The following is a 25390-nucleotide window of genomic DNA, read 5'->3' on the forward strand; positions in this document are numbered from 1 at the left end:
TTGTCAAAGAGCCTTACTGTCCCTTCCTTGTGGATCATGGCTTGGAAGTGGTGTGTCCCAACCAAAACTCTCCCTGAGCCTTAATTTCTCAACACAGAGGCATTAGAAGGTGGGGCTTTGGGGAGATGATAGGCTATGGGTCATGCCCTCATGAGTGGATTAATGTTTTTCTCCAGGGACTGGATGAGATGGTATTGAAGTGTGTTGGGTCTGGTAGGACTGGATTGGTTACCAAGATTACCTTGGTGTTCTGGTCTCTTCCACACTCACTCACTTGCCACTCCCCCACAGCTTCTACTGGGTGGTGCCATTCATCATGTTCTGAAGCATCATGAGGTCTTCACCCTATTGCAGAAAGCTCGGTCCTTGTCCCCAATGCCAATCCAATAACAAGGACATGGTTTTGAGAAAAAGGAAAAAGACAGTTTATTGCTTTGCTGCTAAAGGAGAAATACAGGGGACTCCTGTCCCAAAGAAGTTGATTCTGCCCATCGTGGGAAACAGGTGGGTTTTAAATAGGTGATTCAGAGACAATGAGATTAGGGAGGAGAGATCAGGAAAGAAAAGATCAGGGAAAAGATCAGGGAGGAGAAGGTTAGGGAAAAGAAGATCAGAAAAAGAAGTTTAAGGAAATGATCAGGGAGAAGTCAGGGAAAAGGTTGGGAAAAAGAAAAAGACCACCTAAGTTTGAAAGCCACAAGAGATATAGGTAGAGCATCAAGTGAACCCCTGTGACAACCAGAACTTATGTTTCCAGAACTAAGGGCTAAATGAACCTCTTTTCTTAATAACCCAGCCTCAGGCATTTTGTCATAACTACACAAAACAGAGTAAGACAGAGTAATAAAGCAAGGGATGTACTATTTATGGATCAACTATAAAATGCTGGCACTTTGCAAGGTGCTTTATTTTTTAAATTTAAATTTAATATTCACAACTACCTTTTGAAACATAATGGTTAAGAACTCAAAACTTGAGGGTTGGGGATGTAGCTTGGTAATAGAGCAGTTGCCTAGCATGTGCAAGGCCCTGAGTTCAATCTGCAGTACTGCAAAACAAAAACAAAACAAAACAAAAAAACCTAAAAACCCCTCACACTTGAATTCAAATCACATTCCTATCATTTGATTCTCAGTGGGAATAATGATGCATACATTTCGTGGGATTGAGGTGGGAATTAAGAATGCAGATAAAGTGCTTAACACCTGCTTGTCATACTGTCAAAAGCTCGGTCCTTGTCCCCATGCCAATCCAATGATGAGGACACAGTTTTGAGAAAAAGGAAAATGAAGGTTTATTGCTTTGCTAGCAAAGGAGAAACACAGGGGACAGACCAAAGTCTGTGATTCTGCCCATCAGCAGGAACAGGGGGCTTTTAAAGAGGTGACTCAAAGGCTACATTCCATGTGTTCTCTGTTGGAGTTGTAATTCGCTTGTTAATTTGGTCTGGATTACTTCCTTCCTGTGGTGGGTGTGTACTCAGGGACAGATAACTCTGCCTAGAAAGGTAATCCTGTTTCCCCTGAGATTAGGTGGAGAGAGATTAAGGAGGTGCAGGAAGAGATGAAGAGAAAGAAACATGTCCTTTTAAAAAATAAGTTGCAGTGGCAGGGCAGCAAGAGTTATATTCAAAGCATGAAGTGGACCACTGTTACCATATAAGTAATGATTATTCTGTTTATTCTTTCTATTATTATTATAGCACTAAGAAGAAAGGTTAAAAATCTAGACCCTTTGCCCATTTGGGATTGGACCCCAGTTCTGTTAGTTCTGGGGTTCCATATCTTTTATTATTTTGATCTCACATTAGTTGTTTAGAATATATATTTTTATTGTCTGTTCTATTTAGTTATACATGATTGCAGAATATATTTTGATTCATTGTACATGAATGGGGTCCAACTTTTCGTTTCTCTGGATGTACACGATGTAGAGTCACAGCATTCATGTAATTTTACGTGTACATAGGGTAACATGTTTGTCACATTCCACCAAATAATAATAAATAAGATGGTGGAATGTGACAAACATTATTTATTTGTTTTTTTAAGGAAACATCTTTCAAAGCTCTCAGATATGTGACCTGGCAACTGAGAACCCTAAGTGATCATTTTAGTCAGCTTTTTGCTGTTGGGATTAAAAGACACACCCAGAACGATTGTAGAGGATGAAATGTTTATTTGAGGGATCACAGTTTCAGAGGTCTTAGTTCATGGAAGGCTGGCTCCATTCCTTGGGCTCGAGGTGAGGCAGAACATCATGGCACAGGATTGTAGCAGAGAGAAGCAGCTCACATGGTGATCAGAAAGCAAAGAGAGGGCTGGGGAGATAGCTCAGTTGGTAGAGTGCTTGCCTTGCAAGCACAAGGCCCTGGGTTCAATCCCCAGCACTGCAAAAAAAAAAAAAAAAAAAAAACCAGAGAGATTCCACTTTCCAGATAGAAAATATGCCCCAAATATATTAAAAAAAAAAAAAAAAACAAAACAATACCCCAAAGCCACCCGCAATGACCCACCTCCTCCAGCCATACCCTCCCAGCCTTCAGTTACCACTCAATTAATCTCATCAGGGGATTAATTCACTGATTGAGTTAAGTAAGGTTCTCACAACCCAGTCATTTCTCTGAACCTTCTTGCATTGTCTCCATGTGAGCTTTTGGGGGACACTTCACATCCAGACCATAACCATGGTGGACTTAACCTTCTCTTCTTCTTTTATTTTCTATTGTCACTCCAGCCCAAACAGAACACTATTCTAGAATGATCTCATATTCCATAATTTTAATGATTTCTGATCTGACATGGCTTCAAAAAGTACTCTCTATCAGCTGGTTGCTGTGGCGCACATCTGTAACATCAGCTACTTAGGACACTGAAGCAGGAGGTTTGCAAGTTCAAGGCCAACTTGGGCAACTTAGTGAGACCCTTCCTCAAAATAAAAAAATAAACAGGGCTGGAGATGTAGCTCAGTGGTAGAGTACTTGCCTAGCATGCCTAAACCCTGGGTTTGATTCCCCAGTACAATCAAAAGAAAAAAGAAAAAAAAAAAAAAAAAAAAGTCCAACATCTAGTGATTTACCTATTCATTCTCGAAGTCTCACGTGCATATCTAGTTCTCTACAACATACATCTTTTGGTTGTTTTCTAACTCTTTTTAATGGTATCAGCTTGGAAGTCAAAGGCCGTGGTCTGAGAGGAAGGGGAGCTAGAAATCAAAAAAACCATAGGAATTTGGGTAAATTTTGGACATAGGCTGTCACTAGTTTTTTTGGTCATAGAAACAACTTTAAACTTAGGTTTAAGCTAAGTGACACCTGCAGTGTTACTGGAGTTAATAACCTGTTCACTGTTTACTCAGATACAGGATTATCATTTGGTCTATTCTGTGACACAAAAACACTGAACTTCAAATAGTGAGAATTCTAGTCTTAGATCAGTCATGGAATTTCTCTCCTCTGGCCTTCAAATCACCCATATGCAAAATGAAATGATGGAGATTGTGTTCATGTCTGCTCTTTGAGTTTCCTTTTATCAAAAGCAATGTGAGATGTGTTCAGCTGGGTTTTTCCCTAAGTTTCATCATGTGAGGAAAACACTGGACAGTAAGGCTCTTTGGCAAAACTTCCTCTGGCCAGTCTTTCTTCAGCCCCTGGTGACTCTCAGCCCCAAACCTCCCACCAGCAGTCAGATTAAATGCATTTTCTCTCTTTTCTATGTTCTTAAAACCATTCCTGGCAAAGGGAGTGGGGGGCTGGAAAGAGCCTCTAAAGGGGCCAGGAGATCATTTTCTGGTCTCAATATTTATTGTCTATGAACCATAATGAATTCAGCCCATCTTGCAAAGTGAGAAGAAGCCTGAACATCATGTCTTCATTTTGCTTTTGTTGATCCACAGAGGCAGGTGATGGATTGTACTTAATGACTATGAGAACTTGTGGTATGAGATAAATACACACTTACACACACACGTACACACACACCCTTCAAGACCCAATGAAGCCTGTCCTTAAGAATGTACTCCAGTCTTTGGAGTCACAAACTCAAATCAGTGTCCCCCTGTGGGAACACATCATCAATATCAGTACCACCCATCATCATCATCCCCATCATGGTAATGAAAGTGGAGTTTTATTCAACAAAAATTAAGCTTTAACTATGTTCCAGCTCTAGAGTGTGTGCTGGAGCAGAGAGGTGAAAAACAGGAACAGTAATCAAGTTAACAAATCGATAAGCAAGAATAGGCTGTGATAAATGTTGCGTGGGGGAATCAGGCTGATGTGCTAAAGAGGGCTTGGGGCTGTGGGCAAGGGGCAGACTTCACTTTAGATCAGATGATCAGCCACCTCTGAGGTGGTGTTTGAGTTGGAACCCATGCAGATTGCTGGGGAAACGTGAAGATAGGTTTGGTTTGAGGAATAGAAGCCACTATGTGTGTGGAGTCAAGGGCAAGGGGTGAAATCATAGGAGATTTAGTTGGAGAGGTGAACGTGCAGAGGCCTGAGGGCCTCTGAAGACTTTGAGCCTGGGAGTGACTCTCTGGCTGTTTTGTGCAGAACATCTGGAGAGGAGCCTTGACTTGGGAATGGGAAGACGAGTCACCTCAGACTCCGCCCTCGCCTTCCCAGCCCACGTACAGTCAGTCACCAAGTGGGGGGGACACCAGGAGCATACCTGAAACCACAGGGGCTTGAATCAGTGTGGCAGCCGCAGAGACAGGGACGGGGTACAGATGGAGTACTTGACCTCGCAAATGCTTATGGTTCCCACAGTGCCCCAGCCAGTGTTCTAGGGATTAGGGACACAGCCCCTGCCCTCCCGGAGCCTTCACTCCAGCGGGGCACAGACAGCAAACAAGCTTCGGGTGTGTAGTAGTGTTTAGAAGCGTGAGCATGCTGTGATGATATGAGAGCAGAATGAGGCGGCGGAGAGCGGTGGTGGTCACGTTGAGACGGAGCGGCTGCTGCGGTTGACTTAGCTGAGGTGGGGGAACAATGGCCATAGGTTTTAGGGTGTGGGCTTGAGTTTCAGCCTAAGAAGAGAAGCCTGGGGAATACGTGAGAGGGACGTCCAGGGTTCTGCTTGGCCTCGTCGATCCTCCAGGGCCACTCCTTTCCTGGTGTTCGGTCGTAGAAGCCAACTGGCCCCAGCAGTTAATGATTTGCAGGGCCAGGCCCCTGTCTTGGGTGACACAGACTTCTGTCCAGGATCGAGTCCTTATGGACATTTCCTTGGAAGGCAGGGAAGAGCCTCTCTCTGGAGCTTTCCTCTGCCTGCTGACTCCCTTCTCCTGGCACTTTGGCAGGTCCAGCCTATCATCCTCCCACCTGCTCTTGCCTTCCTAAAGGTCCCGTCTCAGCTGGTGGGACCAGCCACCACCCACTCATCCTGACTCCTCCTACCCCCTCAGCACACCCAGCAGCCGCAAGTCCTCTTGCTTCGCCCGCCTCTCTGTTCTTTCCTGTCCAACCTCATTGCTCTCGCCTGAGCACCAGCCTCCGGATTCCTCATTTCTGCTCCTCCCGGCCCTTCCTGCCTCTTGACGGGATCATCGCATACACCCTCCATACAAGGCTCGAGTTTTCCCCAAAGCAAACCAGGCGATCATTCCTGGGGCTGAGGACCGTGTCTTTCCCGGTCACGTTGTCTTAAACCTAAAATCCCAGGTCCCTGGGATGTCAGAGCAGTTGTGCTTGGTGTCTGCGGATATCTCTGGCTGCCTCTCTTGCTTCTACTTCCCCTTCGCTGTGTGCCCCAATAAGAGAAGGCACGCACAGCAGACTTGGTGACTTTACAATGCCCACACCCCGTGTGCTGTAGAGGGCTCTTTCTGAGTCCGCGTTGAACACCTAACCAAACACACACCAGAACTGAAAGCACAACCTAGAAATCTGCCTCTTCTAGCAAAGCTTCTCTCGTCCATGCTATTTTTGCCCCTGTACGTGATCCCACCTTACCACTCACTGCATAATAATGTAGCCATCCATTTTCTTTCCTGTCTCCTTTGCTACCTGGTGGGCTCTTTAAAGGTTGGAATCATACTTTTTATGCTTGATGTCCCAAGCCTAGCATGGGGTCAGATTCACAATGGGGGCTGGTAAACAATTAAATTGGATGGCTTTAGGCTTTGGTCCCTCAGGCACAACCTGGAAACTCTCATCCTTGTAGAAACTTCTAGCAACCACTAATTAGCAAGAATGGAAGCAGTTTAGGAGTGAATCACTGTCCTTTACAAGCTGGTACCGAAGGGAGTTTGTCTGGGGGCCATCGTGTTCTTCCTCATGGGGGTGACTCTAATTACAGTCGCTCGTCTTCCTAGGCCCGCAGTGCCTGCTTGTGTATTTATCAAGACTTTGATCAGGTTAGTGTGGACTGGAGTGGAGTGGTTAAGAACTGGGGGGACTTAGACCCCAATCCTGGTTGGTTGGACAACTTTGGAGTGGTAGTATTGCTTCTCTGTGTCTCAGTTTTCTTATCTAAAAAATGGAGCTATAAATGGTTCTCAACTACTACTGAGTGTTGTGAAAATGAAATGATTCCTTGTGCCTATAGTGCTTCCCTTAGTACCTGGCACTGGGAAGAGAGGGTAGTACTCGGAGAGAGACCAAGCACGCGCGCTGACATTCGTCTTCATTTAGTGTCATGTCTAGTCTCGGACCACACCACGCTGAGCACGCCCGTCTTGTGTGCACACCACTTTTGCCCCCACCACCGCACATGAGCAGCTCAGATTACGTGCCTCCTGACCTTGCGTGGAACAGGAGTCCTTCCGTTCAGAGCGTTCATTAGATATTGTTCAGTCTGACTTCCTCCCTTAGCTCAGAGAGCTGCCAGAGGGCAGGGCCTCTGCTCTATTCACTCGTATCCTCAACTCGCCATCCACTTCCTGGCACATAGACAGCTCGGACTGAATGAATTAAGGAAGGAACGAGCGCAGCTCTCCTCCCACCTGCTGCATTGAAGATGCTGGCATGGTGTACTAGGGTGTGCATGGCTTTGTGGGGGTGGGCACATGCCTGTGCATGTGGGGGGTTGTTCCGTGAGGCCAGAAGTGAAAAGATGGCAGAAAGCCCATGGTGACGGAGCCAGCGGCCGCTAGGGAGCTCTGGGCTGGTAGAACAAGGGACTGAGAGCACATGAGGACAGGCCTTGCAGGATTTTTAAGCCTGTCACTGCCACAGGCTTGGAGGCCAGGGTGTATAATAAGACTCACACAGTTCTACTTTGAAGAGCAGAGCTTTGGAAATCAAAAGCTTAGCCAACTAGCCAGCAAGAATAGCTTTCTGCAGCTGAGAGCCTTGTGAAAATTCCCGAACTGGTGATAATCCAATAAAAGATTTTATTTCTGGCTTTGAAAAGCAGGATATTTTTTAAACAAACACCTTCTCAATATTCTCTTCATCTATGATACCAATCATCTGATGCTTCCTGTGCAGAAGCCCAAGGATGGCAGAAAGGAAGGAGCCAGAAATAACCTGGTGATTTGCATGAAGTCATCAGGAATAAGAGGAGGAAGAGGTGCAGTCAGGTGGTCAGACTCCAGGGCTCTTCAGAGTGAGGTGCACAGGCAGGTGCGGGTACCCAAGCAGTATTGGCCCCAGGCAGGCTGTGAAGTAGGATATTCAGCATCACACCTCTCTGGTTTTAGTCCAGCTGATATTTTGTTTATGGCAAGACTTTCTGATGAACTAACATTGCTTTGGTTTCTATTTTGGCCTCAGATGTCACTGCCTGGGACTGTACAGTAACAAATGGCACACTGAAAAACTCCTTTGAGCAGAACTAGTCTAGAGCAGGGGTTTTGAAATCAATCAGACTTAGTTACATTGCTTAGCAAGTCCTCTGAACTCTCCGAGCCTCGGATCCCAAATCTGGAAAATGGGGATTCCTAAACTCAACAAAAACTTTGAGCACCTTCCATATGCTAGGCTGTGTTCTAAGAGCTTAGGATGCTGCAGTAACCTTGGCAGATAGGATTCCTGCTGTCAGGGACCTGCAGTTAAAGAAGTGAATGCTAGCTTATGATAAATGCTGAAATACTAAGAAAGTTGATGAGGGTGAAGTCAGAGAGAGGGAGAGGGACTCTTTGATGTGTGTGAAGCAGATTGGACCATCAAGGAAGGCTGTTCTTAAGAAGGTTGATTTGCACAGTCAAGGAGACAGGTGTGCAAAGCATTCAAGGGTCAGCCCTTTAAGCAGAAGGAAGAGCAAGTGCAAAGGCCCTAAGGCATGTTGTGAAAATAAGCAGCTGACCAGTGTGTCTGAACTAGCACATGCAAAGGAAGGTAAGTCAGGAAGACTGGCAGGATCCAGCTGTTTTCGGGTGTAGTAAGACACAGGGCAGAGTTTGGATTCCATTTCAAAGCAATTCAAAGCCATTGGAGGGTTTTAAACCAGACTCTAAACTTGTTTAAATAGTTCAGACTTTGTCCAAAGAGCATTAGCAACCCAGCAAAGATTTCAAAGCAGGGTGATACCATGCTTAGAGCCATATTTTAGAGAGTTAAGTCTAGCTATATAAAGATAGCAGCTTAGGTAGGACCAGAGACAGAGAGACGAGCTAGGGGAAGACATCCTGGTGGTGGAAAAATTGTGGGAATGATTGAATGACCTCGTTAACCAGATCACCAACCTCCTCAGGGCAGGGACTTCATTACCTCTTGCTTTGGAGGTTCTTCAGCACAAACATTGTCTGTGCAAGTTCATTTAAAATTAATATTTAACTAGCTGAGAATCTAACCAGATCTTTCAATCATTCTAAGGAGCTGAGTCCTGAGCACAATGCCGACCTTTCCCCTGGTGGAGAAGTCTGTCTCCTTTCCATGTTTGCTTTGTATCTGTTTCCTTTACCTCTGCTAAAGCTGAAGCAGAAAGAATGAGCCAACTTCCAACAGCAATGGGAGTGATTTCTATCTGGAACCAAGCAAATGGCTAAGCCCTTTCTGGAATTTCTGTTCTCAAAGTTATCCAGCCACAGAACCCGTTGCACAAGCAAGATGGCATTCTACCAGCCTATTAATAGAGGTCTTAGTTGACCAATATCAGGGATCCACTAACAATGATGAGTTGTTAATTGAGCATATACTATATGACCATTCTCTGATTTTAACCCTCACAATAGCTTTTTGCAATAGTTGTTCTTAAATAACTCTAAGAGAAAGAAACCAGGAATTAGAGGCGCTAAGTAACTTACCTAATATCATTCAACTTGCAGGACTCCAACCAGGATTAGAATCTAGTTCTTTTTGATTCCCAAGTTGCTGTCATTTTGATAGTAAATTTTCGTATTTTTTCTATTGTAGCAACTATTATATTTATTTACTGTCATGTATCCCAACAATTTAAGAGAATGTAAAGCAACTTCTGAAAATATCTGCTCTGGTTATCTATTACTGTAGCAAAATCACTGCAAAGCTTAGTGGCTGAAACAAAACAGCCAAAATCATGATTATCATTGGTGGCCCTTGGGCCCTGCAAGTCACATCCGACTCTGCCTCTCCTGTGGATGCAGTTGGGTATTGGCTGGGGCAGAATCACTCCGGTGTCCAGCACCTGGTGTGACTACAGGCTGGGATCTCAGTGGGTTGTTAATGGCGCTCACACACTGGCGCTCCCTGTGTTCTGGACTTCGCTGCAGATTGACAGATGAGTACCCAAAGCCTGCATGCCCGAAAGGAAGATGGAGAGGCTGCCCATTTCTTAAGGCCTGTCCCTGGAAGCTGCACTTCTGCTATTTTTATTGACAAAGCAGCTACAGAGCCAGTCCTTTAGGGAAAGAAGCACAGACTCTACTTTTCAACAGTGTGGATGTCTGAGAATTTGGAGGTTATTTGCACAAAATGCAAATTCTCAATGGAAGACTTTCCCAAACATCTCATGCCATTAGGTTCATGTCTGCAGTTCAGGAACTTGTCCCCTACATCACTTCCAGCTATGAAAGAGGTATGGTGAGTGTGTTCCTTGTTCCAGATCTTAAGTGTGAGTCTTTTGATCTGAAGACCTGTGAACTGAGTAGACAAGTGCTATGGTTTGGCTAAGTGTCCTTCAAAGGCTCATGTATTCAAGGCTTGGTCATCAGCCTTTACCATTCTTGGGAGGTGGTGGGACCTTTGAAAAGGGTAGCCTAGGGCTGGGGAGATAGCTCAGTTGGTAGAGTGCTCACCTTGCATGCACAAGGTTCTGGGTTCAATCCCCAGCACCATCAAAAAAAATGTGTAGCCTAGTGGGAGGAAGTTAGGTCGTTGGGGGTGTGTCCTTGAAGGGGACATTGAGACCAGGTGCTTCCTAATTCCTCTTTGCTTCCCGGCTGCCGAACTTCGCCACAGACCTCCGAGCAGCAGAGTCAACCAGCCATGGATTGAAAACTCCAAAATGGGGAGCCAAAACAAACCTTTCCTCTTTTTAAATTAATTATCTCAGGTACTTTGTTACAATTATGAAAATCTGACTAATGCGAGTTATCTGATCTTCATATCCAATGTATGTATAACGGGGGGTTAGACTTCAGAAAATTGCAGTAAACATTTCCATTTAGAAAGGAAAAAGTAGGAGGTCTATCGCAGCCTCTGGTTTGTTGCGAATCTGAAATCCAGTCAAGCACAAGTTTCTGGTGCTTCGATTGGGGCCCACATCTACTCAATGACTGCAGCTTGGTCCTCTGTGCTCCCAGTCCCACTTCATGAATCTCACTCTCCTTTTCCCTGAAATGGAAACTGTTTGGCCACTTTCCTCAGCCTCTTTTCCATACACATAAGTTTTGGGGTCTAAAGCTCTCTTTTTAGATGTTCCTTCCTTCTTTAGTCCAAGGGGATTTACATCTGGGAGCTTGACCCATTGCGATGCTTTGAATGTGATTTGTTTCCTCTGAGACTTATGTTGACATTCAGTCCCCAGAGTAACTGTTGAGAGACGGCAGGGCTTTCAAGAGGTGATAGGTCCTTAAGAGGGATTAATGCCTTTCTCATGGTACCGGATTGATTCTCCCAGGACTGGATGAGTTATGTGAGAGCTGAGAGCTAGTTTTCATAAAGCAAGGCCACTCCTCAGGTTTTGCCTTTCCCATAAGACCCCCCTTTGCCCTCGTTCCCATCACATCTTGATGCTTTTTAAAGTGTGGTCACTCCATCCTGAACTTCAAGCCTCTAAAACTGTGAGTTAAACAAGTCTGTTCTCTCTACATCACCCTGTCTTGGTTGCTGTTATAGTAGTAGAACATGGATTGAGAGGTAGACTAACCTATTCCCTAAGGGGAGCCACACTGGGAGACCTCAGGGACTTTCAGGATTAAACCTGAGACTGTCATACTGGACTGGGTGCAAGATGACTCAACAAAGGGAATCATATGTTGGGAGAGAAAATTCAGATATAAAGATGACAAAGACCACAGGTCACTCTGGTTCCTGGTGTCCTATAGCTGTAAGTCCCAGATATGTTTGGTCCCTATCATACCTCTGCATTCTTGACACAAACTCCCATTTCAACTCGAGTGGACCTGGGGAAGTTTCTCTCCCTCCTCCTGGAAGGATGTTTTGAGGAACTTTGTTATTTTTGGAAGCATTGGGAAGAAACAAGCATGGGCTTCAGGGCCATTGACTCATGTGCTTATCACTGTTAATTCAAGTAAGTCTCTTGAGCTTCCGTTAGGTACTGACAAATGCTAGGCAGTGGACATGTAGAGTTCAACAGGATCCCCAAGGTCCCTCTCTAGTGAGAGTCACCCAGAGCCAAATTCAAAATCCTCCTCTCCGTCACTAGCTTGTTGAAGTCCCCACTCAGTCAGGGACTCCATTTTCTCATCTGGGCAATGGGCATCACTTTATGGAGTTGGTGTGACAATGAAGTGTTACGTGGCATACGTGTGTGTGTGTGTGTGTGTGTGTGTGTGTGTAGATCATGTGGCACGAGGAATGCCTTATACGTTTGAGTTTTCCTTCTTCCTGTTTTCTTAAGTCAGGACTGGCATTTAGGGCTGGATTGCTGCTGTGTTGGGAGGGGCCCTCTGATGCACAGGGGATGTTTAGCAGCTTCCCTGACTCCCACACTTGAGGCAGCAGCACTGCTCTCCCCCACCCCAAGTTTTGACCAAAAAAAAAAAAAAAAAGTCTCTACCTATTGTGAAGTGGGCCCTGGGGTGGTGGCATGGTTGTCCCCGGTTTCAGAACCCTGCTTGGAATTTATGCCTAAAGCAGCAGATCCAACACCCACCGCTCCATTTGACTTCCAGTTCATCTGACTCCCACTAGGTTTTTACCACCCAAACTAGATGCCATGAAGAGAGGAGATTCTAATGCCAACTTTTTAATACTGGCATTGCAGACCGGAAAATCTGCACAGCTCCTTCCCTCCTGGAGGCAAAGTTCAGCCCTGCCCTTTAATTACCTCCAGTGATTTTTGCAGACCAAGTTGACTGATCCACCCTGGCTTAAAACCAGCAGACTTGACCAGATCTGATAGCGCAGAACGCCTTTCCCCAGCACCTTCCGCTCAGGCCTGACTGTGGGCCAAAGGTCGGTTTTGAGAGCACTTAACTGCACGGTGCTAGCCATTACCTGAGGGGGAGGCGGGAGTCCAGTTTCCAGAGGCTGCTCCAGAATTTAGCAGTGTGAGGCACAAAGAGGGTTGCAATCTCCCTGGACAGAAGCTGAGTTTGCATAGCGAGAACATGATTTGTCCTTGGATTGTGTTACAGAAATGTGAAAATATCTTACTTCTTTAAAAAGACTTCTATTTTCACTTTATCTAAGACTGAGAAAAAGTCGATTGCTCAGTGTTTGAGATGGGGTCTTGCTGTGTTGTCCACACTGGCCTTGAACTCCTGGTCTCCAACTGTCCTCTTGCCTCAGCCTCCTGAGTCGCTGGGACTACAGGCAGAGGGTCTTGAACGCATTCAGTTGCTGGTGGTGCTCATGATTTCACGGGGCCATTCCCCGTCCAGCCCCGTGGGGTGGGCTCTCTGGCCCAGCGTCACTTGCTAGCTTCTTGCTACTCCTCCCAGGCTGAGCTCCCCCAGGCCTCGCGCTGGGTTCCCTTTTCCTAGAACACGCCCTGTCTTTGTCTTCTTGGGCTGCTGTCCACACCTGTGTCTCCTTTTCTCTTTGCCTCTGGCTTTAACAGGAGTTATTCTAGGTCAGTGTTAGTGGGTCAGGTACAGAAAGAGTGAAAAAAGAAAAATTTGGATTTAACTCCAAGTCATTCCCAGTTACCAGTGGAGCCCGCCAAACCTCCTCCTCTGGGCAGAACAAAAAGAATTAGTCCCAGAATCTCTAGGCTTGGCAGACGACATGGCTTGGTGCTCTTGGCTATGGGAGTTGGAGGGCGTCTGTGGGTTTTGCTGGCCCAATATCCATTCTCGCTTCTTGGAAAAGTAACTTTTTTTTTTTTTCTTTGTGAAACCAACTGTTATGTTTTAAATGTGATTTGTCCCCCAAACTCATGCAGGAGTTTAATCCTCAGAGTCATATGTTAATGGTGTTAAGAGGGTAGAAATCTAATCTGATTATGTAGTTTAGCATGGGGCATTTGGGAAGTGATTAGAATTTCATAAGGTCATTAGGGTGGAGTCCTGTGGTTGGATCCTGAGGACTTTATAAGAAATGGGATTGAAACCAGTACACACAGGTGCACACACATGGACATACATTGTCTATCTCTTTCTGTGTGATGTTCTGCACCACCTCTAAACTCTCCAATTAGAAGCCTGTCATCCCTTGAGTCCCTGGCACCTCCATAATCAAGGGCCAAAAAAACTTTTATTTATTTTATTTTATTTTTGTAGTGCTGGGGATTGAACCCAGGGCCTTATGCATGCAATGTAAGCACTCTACCAACTAAGCTACATCCACAGCCCAAGAACTTCTTTTCTTTATGAAGTAGCTTGCCTCAGGTATTTTATGGTAATAGTGAAAAATGGACTAATATGAAACCTTCTGCTCACAATCTCTTTTCCCATGGTGAGCATGGAACCAGTCCTGACCATCGGCATCTTCCTGTTCTCTGATCATGGAGATTCATTCAGGGATTGTGATGTGAGCTAAAGGTGGGTCAAGAGGGCTCAATTTTGATGTTTATAGTGGCTTCTTTTTTCCCCAGGGATGCTAAGTTCAGAGGATATAAATGGTCTTCTTTTGCTTTATGCCTTTAGAAGGAACTGACTTTGAAGAGGCACCAGCAAGACCAAGTCAACACCAAAGAAATGAGAGACCCACACTCATAACATCTGAGTAATTCCATCTTGCTTAAAGTTACTTGGTCCAATTTAACCTGTTCCCAGGCATTTTTTTTTTTTTTTGTCCTTAAGTCACTTCGATTTCAGTTTGGGAATCAAAACAATACAGTCACAGACCTGACCTTTAAAACTAAAGTGGAACAGGCAGCCAGGCTGGGAGGGGGTTTCAGGCTGCACTCTTTCAGAAACTCCCAGGGTCTCGCGGTGTTGGTCTGCGGAAGGGATCTCCCTCTGGAGGAGATCTCCTGTCTTGTCTGGCTAGGTGAGCTCCCAGATGCAAAATAGTCCAGAGAGGGGGTGGTGGGGAACAGATGCTAAGGAGGTGATTTCCAATAGTAATTGCTGGAGAGAAGAGGTGAGAATTCCCAGTCTTGGAAAGAGAGCCCATCTCCAGAGCTGTCTGGGGGAAGCTGGACGCACCCAGCCAGAAATGTCACAGCACTGGGGAGGAGGCAGGTCTGGACTGACTTCGAGCTCTCTTTCTATTTTGGAAGTTTCGGGTTGAATGTGAGATATTTGAAAAACTCATTGAGGCCGCGCTACGTGCCAATAAGCCCACATCTCACTAACAGGACACGCCTTGGGGAGGAGGGTGTCTTGCTCAGCCCTCTAGTTCTGGTGCTTGTATAGGGTAAGTAGAAGCCGAGTGGTCTAGTGATTAAAAGCAAAGACTATAGAGCCTGATCCTGAACGGTCACTTGCTAGATGAGTGACTGCAAGCAAGTGACTTCCCCCCAGTGAGGCTGTGTACTGTCTGTGACATGGGATCCTCTTACTTGTGCATAGTGTTGACCTGTGGTTTGGCCATAAGACGTGAAGCATCAATGGCTTGCATCTTGTTTGTCCCCTCCAAATCTCCTGCTGAAATCTGAGTGCCAACGTGGTGGTGATGGGATGTGTGGCCTTTAAGAGGCACTTACTTCTTTAGGAGGGATAAATGCTTTTCTCATGGGATGGGTTTGGTTAGCTTGAGACCCCTCCTTACAAAGCAAGGCAGCCCCTGGTGCTTCCTCCCTCCCGCATGCTCTCCCTTGCCCTTCCCTTTCCCACCATTAAGTGGAGCAGCACCAGGCCCTCCCAAGATGTGGGCCCCATGTTCTTGTCTTCCCAGTCTCCTGAGCCGCGGATGAAATAAACCTCTTTCCTTAATCCACAGAAAAGGAGGCCCGGGAGGCCCTTGCCTGACATGCAGGTCATGCTCAGTAATGGCTGATGTACGAGGCGCTCAGCACCCACACAGGCCCTGAACGGACAGCAGGGAAGGGAAGAGCAAGCCTGAGAACTCACTCCTGCCCACCAACTTCAGGAGGGGCCCGGGTGAGCGGGGAGGAGGAGGGACCGGAGGTAAGAAGAGCGGATCCGCTCGGGATGGGAGGACCCAGTGGCCCATTCCTTGCTGCTTCAGTGACGTTTTCTTTGGAAATTGTAGTGTTTCCTTTCCTTGCTAAGTTGGACCCAGTTAGGGATCCCTAAATGCAGTCAGAGATGGGGCCTCATGTTCGAGGGATTTATTGGGGCGGTGTTCTCAGAAGAAGGGGAATGAAGGTACAGGACTAGCTACAGAATTTGTGGGGTCCAGAGCAAAAGGAAAACGAGAGGCTCTTTGTTAAAGCAAAGAGGAAAGCCCCTCATCCCGTTGGACGACAAGGTGACCATCATGGAGAACAGGATCAATCCCTCCTTGGAGCGCTGGTGTGAATGCTGACCCTTTCTAATTTGGCTTATTTGCAAAAAAAAAAAAAAAAAAAAAAAAAAAAAAAAAAAAAAAATGTTCTGGCCCGTGTCCAGGTGGGGAGCCCAGTGGACCCGCCCCAGCAGCTGCTGCTCCTGCACGAGGTCCTGCCCCGGCCCACTGCTGCCCAGCTGGGGAGACCGTAGAGGCAAAGAAGGAAGCATCTGGAGAGTTTGGTGGTGGCATGGGTTCTGGGGTGTTTTTGGACTAAACCTCTTTGGTAATGTGTTTAAAGAAAGCTGAACTCTTAAAAAAAGAAAAGAAAAAAGGAGGAAAAAGGAACTGTTAAAGTACTAAGATATAAAACCTTTTTCTTTCTTTCACAACCTCTCTCTCAAGTTGCCATGGTGTTTATTTGCTATTTAATGTAGTTTTAAATAAAAGGAAATTTAAATTTTAAATTATTAGTGTGAATTTCACTGTTCATCTTGATCTTGTGCCACACCAGTTTTAAATGCGAATATTAAAGCATTTAACTCACAGTGAATTCACCAAAATGATAGAATTTGTATTTTCGTATCTTGTCCCCAGAAGGGTGACTAAAGCTAGCCAAAAGAGATGAACACAAGCCAGGCAGCAGATGGTTGGAAGGGAGGGTCCCCTGGGCACGAGGTTATGCTGAACACCCAGCATGCCAAGTGTCCTGGCTGAGGACATGGAGCAGGCGACTCCCCTTCCCTCGGACCAGCTGCTTCAGCCCATGGAGGAAAGCAGCCCTGAGGTGATTGCATCCTCTGTGCCTGCAGATTGGGCATCTAGATTGCGGGTAGGGGAAAGGCCTGTCCCATGGTGCCTGCCAAATGTGTCCTTGTGCTGCCTGCCAGGGAAAGGCCAGCCACCATCCTGTCCTGCGCTAAGCATACCTGCCTAGTCTCAAATGCCCTTGTACTTGCCCTTGTACAGGCCTCTGCCAGGGGTGGAGGATGCAGCGGTCACTGAACAGGGCAGGGAGGGAGAGGCTGGGCAGAATGTGGGGTGTCAGGGGACAGAGGAAGTGGGGAGGTGGTAGGAGGTGGCATCTCCTGTGAGCTGAGGCCGGGCTTCTGTGCATCTCTACCGTCTTACCATCACTTACGTCTGACGTCACTACACAGATTCAAAGATAAAAGTATTACGAACTTCAGGATGTAGGTGGGGCTGGGCACCATGGTGCAGGCCTATAATCCCAATGACTCAGGAGACCGAAGCAGGAGGATGGGGAGTTCAAAACCGGTCTCAGCAACTTAGCGAGGCCCTAAGCACCTCAGTGAGATCCTGTCTCTAAATAAAATATAAAAAGGACCGAGGAGGTGGCTCAGTGGATAAGCCCCTGGGTTCAATCTCCGATTAAAAAAAAAAAAGCGTAACTGGGAACAGGGGTATGTAGTCCCAGCTACCAGGGAGAGCGAGGTAGGAGGTCCACCGGAGCCCAAGAGTTTGAGACCAGCCTGGGCAATGTTAGTGAGAACCCATCTAAAAAACCAAAACCAAAACCAAACAACAAAGACAAAATCATTTTAAGAAATCAAGTGGAGAGCCTGAAACCCGTCTGAGTACCTGACCTTATTGCCTGTGCTCCTAAATCCTGCTCTGGGGGTAAATGAGTGGGCACAGCAGGGAGCGAAAGCTAAGGCAGAGCACTGTCTTGCCCGGAGACAAGTGCAAGCTTCCCTCTGGACCCACAGGGAAGTGGGCCTGAGGTCCACCACGGAGCTGGTCTCTCCTCCAGGAGAGGGTCTGGGCTCTCCCACCCCAGCCCCACTGTGTGCTCTGCAGGTGGCACGTGTGGGCGGCTGCTTTCGTGGCTGAGAGCAATTCCTCAGGAGAGGGGGCAGTGGCCAGGCGTCAGCTGATGCAGAATAAGAACTCAGTCCCAGGAAAGGTGTCTGGGTGGGGCACCAGGAGACTCTGCTGCAGGCCACATCAGGTCACATCCGCTTGCTTCTCACACTACCTGTCCTCCCTGCGGGCTTCTCCAGGACCCCTGGTTGGTCACAGTTCCGGGAACCATGAAGAGAAGAGTGAGAGGGACACACCACGGTCCTTGCGCCAGGCATCAGTGGTGCCCATCCTCTTCCTCCTCTGTCCTCCTCCGGCTAGGACAGCTGCCCCTCTGCTGGCTCCCCTGTCGGGAGGAAGCTCCAGGCCTGGGAGAGCCACAGTTGGACATTGGTGACCAGAGGACCTCAATTATCACATGACCTCTGGTCCCATGGTGAGAGGATCCTGGTGGCACCTGTGTCCGTCTGGTCTGGCCTCAGCTTGGACCCTGCACCTACATGTGCACCTGTATTTCCCAGTCCCCTCCAGTTGGCTCTCCAGGTTACTGGCCTTGGTTCTTTGGAAAAGATGGGAAAATCACAATCCTATGGTGGCTTTGCAGAATTCTTCCTCATAGAGACCCGGTCTCTCCTTAAATTGATAAGCTGTAGCTTTAAGAATGGACTCAGATCTGGAAACTGAACCCCCAGGACTTGGATTTTCCTTTGAAAAGCTGGCCTTGTTCTTTTGCTCATCCGTTCTTGATCTCTTTTGATTGATTCTGTATAGTAAGCGGTGTTCTTGTTGCTTGTAGTTCTAATTTGCTGCTAAGTTGACTGTGTTCTGTGAGCCATTGGCCTAGATGCCGCAGGCCACATTCCAACCTTGCTGTTCTTTTTTTTTTTTTTTCTTTTTTTTTTTTGGGGGGGGGGTGCTGGGGATCAAACCCAGGGCTTTGTGCTTACAAGGCAAGCACTCTACCGACTGAGCTATCTCCCCAGCCCCCACCTTGCTGTTCTTTATGGCAATTGAATGTACCTTCTTTCTTTCTTGAAGTGCTGGGACGGAACCCAGGGTCTCACATGTGCTAGGTATGTGCTTGACCGGGGAGCTACATCCCCAGTCCTCGCCCATCTTGTTTCCTATGGTTTGTTTTTGTTTTTAGATGGGGCATTGAGCCCAGGACCTGTGCATAGAAGGCAAACGCTCCACTACTGAGCTACATCCTCAGTGCTATGGTTAAGTGCTTTTATACTGGTCTTGGCTAGTTTGGAATTTTATTATCCAATTTCTTCTAGAGAGTCCGGTTCTATAACTATCCCCTACGGAAAACAGCCACCAACTTCTTGTGCTATTGACCTGTCCTCCCCAACCCATTTCTTGTCTACTTGGTAAATGGAGGGCCCTCTGGACCCCTCCAGGGACGTGGCCAGCTGCTGGGCTTCCAACTTGCACAGTTGTCTATGCTGGCATGGCCCCTGCTCTGAGCCTTCAGTCCTTCCCTCCAGCTGGCCATGGTAGCCCTGGCATTTCTGCATTACTCATTTCTGGTCCTTTTTCCAGTCTTTCAAGAGGCTTTCCACCAGCATACTGGGACTGCCCCTGGGCCCTTGCCACGGTGTTAAATCCTGGACTCTGGGGAGAGTCCCTCCACATCCACAAAGTCTGCCTTATCTGTTTATAAATGCCTCGTGATCTGTCACACCAGAAGCCTCCACAGCGTTCCTCAGCCTGGGCTTGTGCATGCTGGCCGCGTCCGGCATGCAGTCCTTTCATTTCCGCAGGGGCATCCTCTAGGGTGGGCAAGTGTCGCTTTGTGAGGTGCCTACCCTGCTTGAAGCCTCTGCGTAGCATCCAGCTAGATGGTGGAGTGGGGGTTTCTCATGGTGGGACAGGGACACTTCTGCAGTCCTGCAGAGTTCAGGAGTGTCTGGGGATTCAAGATTCTCAAATTTATCTCGCCAGATAACTTTTCCCCAGACACAGGGGTTCCTCATCCCGGTCAGAGCCTTGTGTTTGGTGTAAAGAGATGTGTGTTCGCAGAGATTTGACGTTCTTTGAAGTTCTGCCACCCCTACTGTCTTCCTCAGTAAGTTCTGCTTTCTTCAGCCCGTGGCTCTTCAGCTGTGGGAGGTGAGGGTCTCCAGAGGCTGCTGAGCAGGCCGACTGTCTCACCTTGGCTGAAGGTTGATCAACGAGCCTGCCTTTTTCTCTCTTCAGTGAATCAGTGGCGCCGGCCAAGAGCCACCCAGCTCTGCTGTCTGCGTGGGTCTCCCCACTTCTCCAACTCCAGTGACACTGTGAGAGTGCCCGCACACCCTTCCAGCCTCCCCGATCCTGTTCACCAGAGATGAAGTCTCAGCCGTCACTGCCACTGCCCACTGGAGGCTGTTCCTCCCCTTGCCATGGCGCTTCTGCCGTCTTGTCAGGAGTGGTCGCCCGGTTGGTGACTGTCTTCTGTAGGAGATCGTTATAGAACCAGTCTCTCTAGAAGAAATTGGTTGATAAAATTCCGCTCATTCCCAAGGCCCCTCCTGGTACCCACCGTCTGTGTTAGTTGCCCAACAGGTGGAGCCTGAGGTGGGGATTGTTGTTCCACTGAATTGTTTACTTTTTTTGAGGGAACAAGAAAGAAAGGGAACAGAGAGAGCAAGACAAGGCTGCAGAAATCTAAGTGGGAAAGTGCTCTCCGCGAGTCCAGTTGGAGCCTGATCTTATGGGGATGCTCTGGAACACTAATGGAACCGCAGAGAAGGGCCCCACCAAGGCCTGGGCTCCTGCCACGCCCACCTCCAGCCGTTGGTCTCCTTTCCCAGCTTGGGTAGCACTGGGTGGTTCCCTCCTTCTGAGAAGCCTGCTTCACAGGAAAGGAGGTTGCAGCCTCTTGGGAGAGAGGCTCCCAGAAGAGGCCTGGCCTCGGGCCCAATTTCTCTGGAAAAAAACCAACAACCAAAAGGCGATTTCAGGCTTGAAGACATTTTAATTCATTGGGATGCCATGTCACTGCTGCCACGTCTGCCGGGATGGCTGTTGGCATGGGGATGACAAGGCTTGGGCACATGTGACCGTGGAGACAGATCTCACCTGTGGGGTCCTATTGTTGGAGGACATGGACACCAGGGGACTGTGTTTGTCTCGCTGGATTCTGGAATGTTCACCAAGCATTCAGCAGTTATTGACCTAGTTAAAGAATCACCGCAAAGCCTGCAGAACCCCAGGCGTGGGAAGCGCCGTCCTGCTCTGGCTGTGTCTGGGAGGCGGGCTTGACCGGGAGGAGCAGGTGCTTGTTCAGAGCCTGTCCTTTGGAATCAGGCAGTCCCGGGCTGGAATCCCAGCAACGGCTCTTCATGGCAGCAGGACTTTGAGAAGTGACAACTTCTCTGAGCTGTGGTCTGTTAAATGGGGATACATCTGAATCTACATCCGAGGGTCAATGTGAGAATTAAATGAGATAACACATGGAATAGACTTCGTGACATTCCGAGCATCTAAGAACCATTGAGTAAACACAAATTATTCTTGCTAGTACAGGGCTACATGAATTGGGGGGCAGTTGATATTCTGGAGGAGGCAGAGGAGTGTAGAAGAAGCCAGGACTTTGAGGTCTGAGAGAGTTGGCATAATTTCCACCTCTGCCGTTGCCTAACTCTGTGACCGTAGGCAACTTACTTCACCTCTCTGAGCCCAGCTGTCCTCCTCTGCCAAGAAGGAGTCAGAGACCTGCACTGCAGAACTTTAATTAAAAAGCACCCAGCCCACATCCTGGCTCGCAGTTGGCACTCAGGAACGCCAGTGCTCTTTCTTCTCCTTTTACAACACAATATTTAGCCCACGCCTTTGTTGTCTCACAGGTGTCTGGAGGGCCAAGCTGGCATAATATTAGCCTTTGAAAGTTTCTCAATGATAAGAAGGTAGGACCCAGAAGGGCGGAAGCAGTAATTACGCACTCACTTTGGAAGGCAGAGCTCAGTGTTGAGTGGGACAGAAGAGCCCAGAGGGGAGGCCAGAGCTGCTGTCCAACAGAGGGGACACTTCAACCCTCAGGAGTGACTGCTTTTCTTTTTCTTTTATGTGGTGCTGGAGATCAGACCTGGGACCTCAGGCATGCGGGGCAGGTGCCCTCCCACCCGCCTGCACCCACCAGGCAGCTTTCCTAACCCTTAGCTTCACGTCGGCAGAGGGAGGAGGATGCAGCTCACAGCCTCCTCCACACCGGGCTGAGCACCGGCTTGCTGTAATCTTGGGATCTTAGTAACCCCATGAGGGAGATGTTCTTATCCCCATTTTACACGTGAAGAAAGTGAGTCACAGAGCAGGAGGCCTTAGAATAGAAATCGGCAGAGAGCAAAGCCCTAGGTCACCACAGAACCCTGCTCGATCCCATGACTCCCGAGCACCTGGCTCCAGGAAGCACCCGGGGCTGGCTTCCCAGAGAAATAGGGAGGCCCCTGCCACCTGCATGAAGAGGGGTTTACCCAGGAGCTACATGCAGTTCTCCTAGAGGAATAATTGGAAACTGTCTTTCATAATGTTCCTGAGAACTCTCATTTCTCATTTTATTATTTACTTTTGGGGCTGGGGCTTGAATCCAGTGCCTTGCACACACTAAGCATGTGTTTGTTTAACTACGAGCTGCCCTCTAGCCCCTGAGTTACTTTTTAAGTAATTCTTTTTTTTTTTTTTTTTTTTTTTTGTGCTGGGGATCGAACCCAGGGCCTTGTGCTTGCAAGGCAAGCACTCTACTGACTGAGCTATCTCCCCAGCCCACTTTTTAAAAAATATATATTTTATTTGTTCTAGTTAGTTGTACATGACAGTAGAATGCACTTTGATACATTGTATATAGATGAAGTTCAATTTCTCATTCTTCTGGCTGTACATGATGTAGAATCCACGGTTGTGTGGTCATATATGTACATAGGATGATAATGTCTATTTTACTCTACTCTCCTTCCTACCCCAAACCCCTCCCCTCCCTTCACTCTCCTGTGCCTAATCTAACTAACTCTCTTCTTCCCTAGGCCCCTTCTCCTTATTGTGAATTAGTATTCACATATCAGAGAAAACATTTTGCTTTTGGTTTTTTTTGGGATTGACTTATTTCGCTTAGCATAATATTCTCCAGTTCCATCCATTTACTGGCAAATGCCATAATTTCATTCTTCTTTAAGTCTGAGTAATATTCCATTGCATATATATACACCACAGTTTCTTTATCCATTCATCTGTTGAAGGGCACCTAGGTTGATTCTATAGTTTAGCTATTGTGCATTGAGCTGCTAGAAACATTGATGTGGCTGCATCACTGTGATATGTTGATTTTAAGTCCTTTGGGTATAAACTGAGGAATGGGATAGCTGGGTCAAATGGTGGCTCCGTTCCAGGTTTTCTGAGGAATCTCCAGAGTGGTTGCACCAATTTGCATGTCCACCAGCAATGTTTGAGTGTACCTTTCCCTCTACATCCTTGCTAACACTTATTGTTACTTGTATTTTTGATAATTGGCATTCTGACTGGAGTGAGATGGAATCTCCATGTAGTTTTAATTTGCATTTCTCTAATTGCTAGAGATGTTGAACATTTTTTTCATATATTTACTGATCAATTGTATTTATGCTTCTGTGAAGTGTCTGTTCAGTTCCTTAGTCCATTTATTGATTGGTTTATTTGTGTTTTTGGTGTTAAGTTTTTGAGTTTTTTATATATTCTGGAGATGAATGCTCTGCCTGAGATGCAGGTAGTAGAGATTTTCTCCCATTCTGTAGGCTCACTCTTCACATTCTTGATTGTTCCTTTGCTGAGAAGAAGCTTTTCAGTTTGATTCCATCCAATTTATTGATTCTAGAGGGAATGCTTTCAATTTTTCTCCATTTAGAGTTATGTTGGCCTTGGGTTTAGCACAGATAGCTTATGATGTGGAGGTATGTTCCCACTACCCCTAGTTTTGCTAGCGTTTTGAACATGAAGGGGTGCTGTATTTTGTCAAATGCTTTTTCTGCATCTATTGAGATCAAACTGTGTTACTCTTTAATGGGCGGAGAAATATTTATTTATAGTCTGAGTGCAAAGTGACCAGGCTGGTTGCCACGGGAGAGATTGATGTCAGGGACAGTCTACTGGAGTGACAGGTTCCCATACAGATGAGATGCAGGAGAACGGCAGGCTGCTCCCACCAGCTGGCTCTCCCTATGACCCGGACTTCTCATGTTAGAGATCTGAAACACACCTGTGCTGTGGGAAGCGTTGGGCTCAAATTAAAAGAAAAGCGATCCTGGGATTGGGCAGGAATAGGGTCAGGTCTCAGCTCTCATAAAGCTTACGTGCTAATCCACATCAGTTTTTGTTCAGTGGTGACTAGAGATTGCATGATCTTAATTATCTATTGTCCTTTGTTCAGACCAGAGTGCACTGTGATACTTTTCTCTCTCTTTTTAAATAGAGGTGCTCTTTCCTAGTTAATGAGGTGCTCCAATTTTATCATTTACTTAGTTTTTGAGGGATATATTGCTCTTTATACCTGGTGTTTCTACAGATCTGTCAAATGCCTATCAAAAAGATTTCTAAATGTTCAAAGACATCAGATAATCGATTCCATCTTTTATCCCCCGGCACCCCTGGAGACCTCTCTTTCTTCCCTGCGTCTCCCTTCCCGCTCAGGACAGCGGATGCTTTGCCACAGCCGGGTTTGCCCTGTGTTCTTGGGTCTGGAGTCTTCCCGCTGTGTTTTTGTATTTCCTGTGCGTTCTTTACGCCTGCATAAACAAGACTGGTCAGGAGCCTGCCTGGCTGAGCTTGTGGCTCAGCTTCCCTCACACTTGATTGGTAGCTTGGCTTGGTATAAACATCTTGATTGAAAAGAATTTTCCATCGGATTTTGAAGCCAGTTGAAAAATGGGATGCAATTATGACTCTCTCTGCTTTGCACGTGGATTTCCCCCCCCCCCACCCTTTGGGTTCTTTCAGGATTTTTTTCTTTACCTAACAAAGTGATATTTCACAAAGATGAGTCTTTGCCATCTGTCTTGGTGGGATTTTTTTTTAATCTGAAAACTCATTTCCTTCAATTCTGGGAAATTTGATGTACAGCAAAAGCTCTGTCGAGTGACCTCGGTGTAAAGGCTTTGCTAGATTAACCGACCCCTTCTATTCTCTCTGAAAAAATATAGTGACGAGTGCCCACAGCATCCCAAGCACTCGTGCCCAGTGGGAGCTCCCACACCTTTGTTCTTATCAACTGAGTTCTATGTCCACTAACAGCAGTCGGTTGCATCTGGTACCTAAATCAGTTAAATGTCATATCTGCCAATGAATATGAGTATGAAAAGCAAGTTATTGCCATGAAAACAAAGTTGGAGACTTAGGGAAAAAATTGAGAAAAAGCAAATTGCTTGTGTAGAACACTGAGAAAATAAAAATTCTAAAATAATTCTAAAATAATTATTTCGAAAGTGACTTTAAATTCTTGTTTCTCTTTAAATAAGCGGAAACTGAAACTGTTAAACATTGGACGTGTGGCACATGCCTGTAATCCAGTGACTCAGGAGTCTGAGGCAGGAGTATGGCAAGTGTAAGGCCAGTTTGGGCAACTTAGTGAGACCCTGTCTCAAAATAAAAACTAAAGATTGGGGAGGTAGCTCAGTGATAGAGCAACCCTGGGTTCAATCCCCAGCACCAAAAACAACAACAACAACAACAACA

Source organism: Sciurus carolinensis, chromosome 6 (genome assembly GCF_902686445.1).
Source record: "Sciurus carolinensis chromosome 6, mSciCar1.2, whole genome shotgun sequence".
NCBI classification, from domain to species: domain Eukaryota; kingdom Metazoa; phylum Chordata; class Mammalia; order Rodentia; family Sciuridae; genus Sciurus; species Sciurus carolinensis.